Source organism: Eubalaena glacialis, chromosome 15 (genome assembly GCF_028564815.1).
Source record: "Eubalaena glacialis isolate mEubGla1 chromosome 15, mEubGla1.1.hap2.+ XY, whole genome shotgun sequence".
NCBI lineage: Eukaryota > Metazoa > Chordata > Mammalia > Artiodactyla > Balaenidae > Eubalaena > Eubalaena glacialis.
The window spans coordinates 46,449,366-46,458,440 of record NC_083730.1 but is presented as its reverse complement, the minus strand read 5'-3'; the positions used below and the strand labels follow the sequence as shown (position 1 = coordinate 46,458,440).

The 9,075-nt window shown below is 41.2% G+C and overlaps 1 pseudogene; it reads left to right on the top strand.

Moving 5' to 3' along the window:
- Positions 1-389: 389 nt before the first annotated feature.
- On the top strand, positions 390-7,328 carry LOC133075125 (gamma-secretase subunit APH-1B-like; annotated as a pseudogene).
- The last annotated feature ends 1,747 nt before the right edge of the window (positions 7,329-9,075 follow it).

The window sequence follows — 9,075 nt, the reverse complement described above, 5'->3', positions numbered from 1 at the left end:
TCTCCAGGAATCTAGGGGTCTCAGAGAGAATTCAGAACTGAGTAAAACAATCAAAATGGTCTAGAAATTGGCTTTGGGACTAGCAATGAGAGTGATGACAGAGAATGCCTGAAAGAATGTTTTATGCTCAGTACTATTGTTGAACTGAGTAATGAGATACTCAGCTTGCAATTAACCTCAGCCACCTAGTTCATACCCTAGAATTTCCTCACAGTAGCATAATGATTAGCTCTGCACCTGATCTGACCCTATGGGCTGCACTGCCATAAACAGGGTCAGAGAGGGGTTACCACTGGGGAAGGAGAGGAAGTAGAGAGACGCCATGAGCCTAGGCTCTTAGGCAACATAGGAGAGATAACTGCCCCACCCCAAATGAATGCCCGGAGGGGATGGCGAAAACTGAGCTGCCTCCAGAGCCTCTCCTTGAGCTCTCTGCCGTTGAGAGCGATTCCTTGGAGGTACCGCAAGTCATCACACATCCACAATGACATCCAACATTAATGTGCTACCAGAAGAGATCCATTCAGTTCTAAGAAATACAATTGGTAAAGTGAACTTCCAAAAGAATTAGAGGAGTTGAAGCAGCATCTATCCATTTTAGTACATGCCTTGTGTTTAATCTTTTCTATGAGCTATTAATATACTGAGTCTTGTAATATCCCTGAATACTGACGCTTGATTGAAAGGTCCCCACTACAGACACATAAGGCTGGATATCGTGCTCCATCAGTACACCAAGCATGGGATGAGATCATACGCTCAGCACCGTGTTGTAACTCAATTAATATTCTTAATAACTAAACAATTCATCCTTATTAGGTTGTAGCAGAGTGAATGAGTTATTATTATAGACATGTGACCCTTATTAGAAAAGCTCAGACATAGAATCATTTTGGAAGTACCTTTCTCTATTAACCTCCAAAGCACTCAAACAGTGCTCCTGAATTATATATAATACTATGGATACTGCACACAGCAAAAGGCACCACATACTTAGATTTGCAATCAGCTTTCTTTTTCACTCCCTCACGGTGATGAGATTGAGAATTTCTAAGCATGCCAAGAGTTTGAGGCACAAGAAGCCTAAAAGCATCGTTTTCTGCACCTGACAAGTGTTGGCTTGCAAACTGGCCCCCGTACACAGAGGGCAAGGAGAGACAGACCATCCAGACTGGCAGGTGGCAGGTTTCATAAGCAAGGGAACTTACTGATGTGGCTTGTCTTGGGCACTGCAAGATGAGTAGATCTCCACACCTGCCCACCAGAACTTAGAAGTTTATGTAGAGGGTTTAATGGGGTTCTGTGATGTATACCATCCACATGGTCTCAACAACACCTTCCTCTCTCACATTTGTGCCCTCAGAACAGCTACCCCTGTGGGAACAGTGGGCTGAACATTCATTCCAAAGATGGGGAGGGGGTGAGGAGCCTCTGATTGCCCAGGTCCAGCTTGCAGGTCAACCGACGGTCATGTCCTCTCAATGACCTCCTCCAAAAACAGGGAAAACAACCTAAAACTTATTTTCTCTGTTTTGACTGAGGCTTAAAACATCATGCTCTTGCTTTTAATAAGCCATCAGAGTTGGTAAAAATGGGTCCATGAGCTTATGTGCTAGTTGATTTAACAGTAGTCTTCCATGGAAATCAAAGGGTTAGAGATCAGATAGTTTTAGAAGTTATTTCCAGACTCATTTCCAGATCCATATTACATGAGCAAATGTACACTTACCAAAATAAAACACTTAAACAACAAATACGTGTTCCTACCCCTAAATCGGCATAAACGGGAGATGAAAGAAAATAACGAATGTGTTATCTCTTTTGAGGAAAATTTCCCTCTAGGTCCATTCTGATATTGCGCCAAGAATAATAATGATGCTGACAACTGGTCACCAGCTAGTCTCAGGGGTGGCAGTCGAAGCTGCCAGGTAACAGAGCGTGTGCTCTGGCAGGCGAGAGGTCAGACCTACAGGACTGACAGAGGACATAGCCCTCTAGGGAGGTAGGCATCAGGAACTGAGGCAGAAGGGCAAGGAGGGAGGGCTTCTAAGAAACCTCTGGGCATAGATGCCCCAATATTTGCTGGAGATAAATGCTAGTCTTTAGGTTGTCCCAACTCATGCTTACTTATTTTCTCGCAAGCTTTAATACTTACTTCTCTCTTTATAAAAATCACTGCCCAGTGTGATTTTGTCTACCGTCATGATACCAACTCTATGCTGATGAAGAAGAAAATACGTGTTGGGATTGGCTGTAATAGTCTTCTCGCCAACTGTTATTTCTTCTAGAAGCACGAACCTTGTCTTAGTCAGGTGACCTACTTCAAATGAAATGCAAATGCCTTATTGTTTAGAACAAGGATGGCAAACAGATTTTGTGTCACCTATGAAGTCCCATCAGGCTCAGCAGGAATGAGTGCCATGATGGATGAGTGCCTCTGTCATGGGTGTGGAGGGGAGAGAGCTGGAACGCAGAATAAGGTCAAACATGAAGCTAACAAAGCATCTAGTATATAACACAAACTTAATGGTGAAATCCCAAGGCATTCTTTTTATAGTGAGGAATAAGAAAAAGAAGGAAATTATCACCAATAGTGCTCAATATTTTCCAAAATGTTTTGGCCAAACAACAGACCAAGGAAAAGAATTAAGTGCTATAAACATTGAAGAGGCAGTGACAAAAATGATTTGCAGTACAGCAGAGACTAACACAACATTGTAAAGCAACTATACTCCAAAGAAAAAATTCTGATTAAAAGAAAATTATCTTTATTTGCAGATGACATACTGCTTCCTCTAAAATCTGGAAGTAGTACTAACAACTACTAGACTGAATAACAGCTTTTTAAAATTGCCAGAAACTAAACTCAAGACTTCCAGGATAAACATGGCTACCTAAGTTAGGATTTTTCCCTGTTCACTTTGTGGAAGTCACATAAAAGCAAAAAGGAGAATGAATAAAATTCCACAAACTCCATTTTCAGCAAAACCAGGAGTCAGATATACTATGCAGACTCTAAAACATGTAAGATCTGCCAAAATCAGCAGAGATCAGCCAGAACTCATGCCTGTGTTGGGGAAGAGAGCATGGAGAATGCTACAGGGCATAGCAAAAACACATTTCTTGAAAATGGGGAGCCCCTCTTAGAGGCAAAAGCCCATGTCCCTTGTTTGCATCAGCAAGTGGAGGAAATGGGTTGAGAAAGGGTGAGGATGGGGTAAGGGGGTAGCCGAGTCTCCCTGAACCATGTCTCGTCCAATGAAGGAAAGGGGGTAGGGCTGCACAGCAAATGGGGGCACACAGGCCCCCTCTACAGGAGGTGGACTCTCTCTGAGGCTGCGAAGAAGTCCTTCAACTAGCCTGATCTTTCTGCCCAATCTCTACCCCCCAGGAACTTATCTTCTAGGAAAACTCAAATCATTTACTGATGGGTCATAAAATAACCCTTTTTTTGTTGTTTTGTTTGTTTTGTAATAAATTTTATTTATTTATTTTTTGGCTGCATTGGGTCTTTGGTGCTGTGCTCGGGCTTTCTCTAGCTGCAGCAAGCGGAGGCTACTCTTCCTTGCAGTGCACAGGCTTCTCATTGTGGTGGCTTCTCACGTTGTGGAGCACGGGCTCTAGGCGCGCGGGCTTCAGTAGTTGTGGCTCACGGGCTCTAGAGCACAGGCTCAGTAGTTGTGGTGCACAGGCTCAGTTGCTCCGCGGCATGTGGCATCCTCCCGGACCAGGGCTCGAACACGCGTACCCTGCATTGGCAGGCAGATTCTTAACCACTGTGCCACCAGGGAAGCCCTAAAATAGCCCATTTTTATTGGGTGAAGGATGGGCACAGCATTGACACAAAGCTAATACAGGAAAAAATTGTGAAAAACAACAACAAAACAATAATAGATGAGTGCACTTGTCAGAAAACTATGACTATGAAGCACTTGAAATTTGTGAGCAAACATTTAACATGAATTTTTAAACTTAGAGAAGTGCCTCTATGAAGAAACACTACAAAGCAGAAACTGCAAAAGCTCAGAGATGTAAAATAATTTAATAAATTAATTACCTTAATTTAATAAAAAATGAGCTAGAAGAAGCAGAAGACAAAAAATTTACAGAAATGAAGAAAAATTTAAAGGAGAATAAAATAATAATCAAAAAATTTAAACACACTAAAATGGAGGTAGAGGAAAATATAGGTGAATATTTTTAGAATCTTGGGATCAGAAAGGTTTTCCTAAACATGACCCCAAAAAAGTTAAAACAATAAGGAAAATATCGATGAATTTGATTATATTAAAATTAAAATTTCTGTATATGAGAAAAACATAAATTAAATTCTGGGAAACATTTGAAACATACATAACAAACAAAAGTTGATATTCTTTAGCCACACACACATATATTTTACAAGTTAAGAAGAAAAATATAACACCTCAACATAAAAAAGTCAAAGGATATGAACAGACAAGTCAAAAATAAGAAACACAAGTATTACTAAATAAAAAAGAAAAATTCAAAACAGAATGGCAAATGCCATTTTTATAAAGAAAATTATTTAAACATTTGTATGGGTACAAATGGGGGGGGAAAGTCACACATGGATGAAACTGTCAAAATGTTAAAACTTATGTGGAAAATATTTTATGATGAGTTTTACTACTTCAGGAATCAGAAATAAGTAAAATATTTCTATATTTTTTAAAAGCACGCAATTAAAACATCACAACAACATCAAAATAAGACCAAGGTTTAAATTAGTGTTTCTCAACAGGGCTGCTTTGCTTCCCCAGGGCACGTTCAGCAATGTCTGCAGACATTTCTGGTCGTCACAACTGGTGAGAGCTGATATTGGCAAACAGTGGATGGATGCCAGAGATGCTGCTTAATATCTTACAACGCACAGGACAGCCCTTCACAGAAAAGAACCATCTGACCTAAAATGTTAATAGTGCTGAGACTGAGAAACTCTGACCTAGATGGAAATAAGACAGGACCTATTTGTAAGAAAGAAGTAGTGAGAAGATGCTATGTTGACTTAATGTCTTATGATTAGCCCACATCAGAAATCTCAAGGAACTATTTCAAACTGTTCGGAAGTTGCCTCACATTCACATCTCCATATATCCCTGTGGGAACCAGCATCGTACTGCACCTAACCCCGTGGCCTCCACAGAGCTGGAAGGGTGATGCTTGTAGAATCAGCCTTGCAAAACCACTGAGAGGCAGCCCTAACTTCCAAGTCAGGAGAGCACAGCTGTACAGGCAGAATCCTCCTAGATAGAGGTGAATGGCCAAGAGGGTGGGTGTGACCTTCCACTCTGCTCCTCTCCATTCCTGCCTGTGGGAAGGCACTGCTTATGGGGGAGATCAGTTCTAACCTCCCTGTGGACCCTCATAACCAACGGCTTCCCAGAAGATAGAGCTAGATATTGGGCTTTTGATGACCAAAGTACCTTTTTTTGAGTCCCCAGCAAGAGATTAATTACTAAGATAAGGTTTATTGGAAGAGAAATGGTTTTCTAAATTCTTTAAGCTTCAGTTAGTACATCAAGATTCAGACTTTGCCGACTTTACCATTAAGCCAGGGATAGGGAGAAGCAAGGCTATGCTGTAAGGGGGATCCCTGCCATGTGAAAAGGAAGGTTAAAGACTATACTTTTCATTCCCAGAGAAGGTGGAAAGGGAAAGGAGAAAAGGGGAGCAAAAGATATATGTGTTCTGGCAACTTGCTCCAGACCAAATTCCAGAGGGAACAAAGAAGTAGATGTATCTAGACAAATATGAGGGAAACTTGGAGCTAGTTGTTTCCTTCACCATATAGAACCTGGGAAAGCTGAGAGCCTCCAAGAAGAGGTTGTAGCGTATGTGACAGGAAGAGAACAGGTAGATGAATCTGAAATACCACGCCTGGTTGCCCATGCCTGAGTGGAGGGTGCAGTGCATCCAGACACTAGTGTGTGCCCTAGGAAGTCGCAAAGAAACACTGAGATGACCAGTGGACTTTCTGAGGCCTGGGTTAGAGAGATGTCAAGCATTTCAAAACTGATGGGCAAATGGTGGATTTTGGCTATGGACACCATCACAATACCAAACACTGCCAGGTATTACCAGTCACTAACCCTTCAGAGGACACCAAACCCCAGAGCAGGAACCAGAGAGGGCTCAGAAGGACTGTTTCTCTCCTATGTGGATAAGAAGTCCCTCAATTCCTTGTCACCATGAGAACCCTTAAAGCTCCCCCAACCCAACCCCATAGATGCCATCTTGGAGATGGGGAGAGAAGAAGAAATTTGAAGATGGAGTTGAAAGAGACTATTTGAATTGAAAAGGACTGAAATCAGTGAACTGACAAGCGTGTGTCCCCATGCCCACTTTCCGTTAAGTCCGTGATTGAATATTTGAGAAGCCTACATTTGCTTCCGTATCTGAGCAGTGGTTTGTAAATGTGTTGCACCTTTTCGGGGTTTCCTCAGAAACTGAATCAGAGTGAGATGTCCCCACTTGTGTCTGGGCTTTGTCGGAAGGAGTAACTCTGACTTTAGCCAGAAGCCAGAGGAGGGAGCTGGTAGCGCTCATCCCCCGTGTCTTTCTTTTGTTTGATACACTCACATGCACGTACACACACACACACACACACATACAATGAAAGCTTTTGTTTTAAAATGGTTAGTTTGAAAGGAATAAAACAACTCTAGAAGATGCTTTAATTAAAAAAAAACACACAAAATCTTACCAATGAAAAATTCTTGTCCTAAGATGGACCAATACAGAAATATCTGCTGATCTTTGGAGAGTTAGTCTCAGTCCTTATCCAAGAAATGTGCCGTTTTGCATATTATAAACTTTTTTTTTTTAAAAGCCCGTGTGGGCTTGAAGAGTATAAACCCAGGTGAGACAGCACCCTCTATGCGATTAATGGCTTATGTCTCTGGTTTGGGCTTTGGAATCATGAGTGGAGTATTTTCCTTTGTAAATACCTTGTCTGACTCTTTGGGGCCGGGCATGGTGGGCATTCATCGAGACCCTCCCCAGTGCTTCCTAAATTCAGCTTTCATGACGCTGGTGATCATATTGCTGCACGTGTTCTGGGGCACTGTGTGTTTGGATGCCTGTGAGAAGAAAAAGTGGTACGCCCTCCTTATAGTTCTTCTCCCTTATCTGCTGGTGTCAGCCCTGAGCTTCATAAATCCTCGTTATGGATTAAAGCTGGTGTCTGCATACATCATCCTGGTGCTCATGGGTGTCTGGACATTCTTCGTTTCTGCCGGAGCCTGAAACTCTGCCTCCTCTGCCAAGACTAGGGCTCCCTCCTCTTCAAGCAGCGCTCCAGATAACCTCCAAGGACCAGCGCTTCTGAAACAGGAAGCTGCGCCTTCAGAAGAAGCGCAGCTGGGTCTTCTTCTAAAAGTCCATTTTCCTGGTGAAATTTAGAATAAACAGTACTATCTAGATACGATATGGCTTTCATGCAACGGCTTTCTGAAAGGGATGCATCAGTGGTGTGCAGCCTGGCTGCAAGTTGGAGTCACCTGGGAAAACATAAAGACAAATGTTCTGGGCTCCACCCTCCAGATTTAATTGGTCTGGGCATTTGGTAATTTTTTAAAGCTTCTTAGAGAAAACTCTGATGTGCAGCCAGGTTGAGAACTATCCACGTCCAAATAGGAACTTTCTGAGAACACCATAAGTAGATAAGAATGAGATGTTTAGCTATCTCCTAACTCAGTTTGTGTTGAGCAAGTAACTATCTGAATGTCAAACAGAAGTCCTAGTTGGCCTTTGTCTTTTTAAGTTCTGAAGTCACAAAAGGCTAAAGGGCTATCATCTCTGTGAACTGTTTTCTCGTACTTCACTAGTACTCTGTTTTATGAGAACATGGTAGGCTGTGCTTCTAACTACAGTAATAAATTGCACTGACTTACTATGATAAAAAAAAAAAATTCTTGTCCTGTATTTCTTTTCTTTTTTCCTGTTCTTAACTTTGGTTGCCTTACTTTTTTAACTTTATAATCTCACAGGCTGTGCTTTCATCTTAAAATTTATCTTTCTAGTTCTACCTTTTATCTTTTACCTGTTAGGCTTTCAGTTTTTAAATCTATTTTAAATTTTTATTTATTGTCATAATATCTATTAGACTTATTTATTTAAATTCTTAATTTTTATACTCTTCCCCCAAATCCTTTTTTCCATCTTTATATGGCCAAGTTGAAAAAACAGGGGCATGCAGCAGCAGAAAGGGTCAAAGTGCTAAAAGGAGAGAATGGAAATTTTCTTGTCAGCCTCCTACATTATTTTTGGGCCACAAGACAATTTTCTAGAAAGTCTTATCCATTATTCACACTTTATTATAGTATGGAATTTCTACCATGCCACATGCCTCCTGGTGGTATTGAACTTCTCAATAGTTCTCAATCGATATTCAATAGATAGCAGGTTTCTGGTGCCCTTTCACAGTAGCCTGGTGCTACTTCCCACCCATTTATATACCAGGAGGTTGACCACCCTTTCAGGCAGTTCTCAGGCTTCCCAGGGACCCAGAAGAAAAGAGGCAAACACTGGCTAGAGTGCAGGATATATTATATAGGGCTTTTTTTCATTTTGTGCTTCTGTTTTTGTTTTTGTTTTGTTTAATAGTGCAACTTGGACCTCTGTTGGATCTTGGGAATCCAGGCGTGTCTAGAAGGGCAGACAGTAAATAAGCTAAGGATCACCCCTTTGCATTCTCTTACCGACCAAGGATCCCAGGAAGGTCCTACAGGAACATGGTAGAAGCTTAGGTGTTTTGAATTTTCCTCTTCCTAGGGTAGAAGAATTGCAACATTTGGGAGTCTCAGGTCTTGACAGTGCCTCAGGGCTCTAGCCTCACTGCTTCTTTTCAAACTGTTAAAAATATTTTTATTGTGAGCTAGAGTAAAAATACATTTTACATGGTGATCCAGTACACACACACACAGCACACATATTGACACAAATAAACATTTTATCAAGTAATACCCTTACTCCATATGATAAAGTTAAAAAGCAACAAAGCTAATATAAATGTGATTTTGTGATTATTTAATCGCAACATTATATTCTATA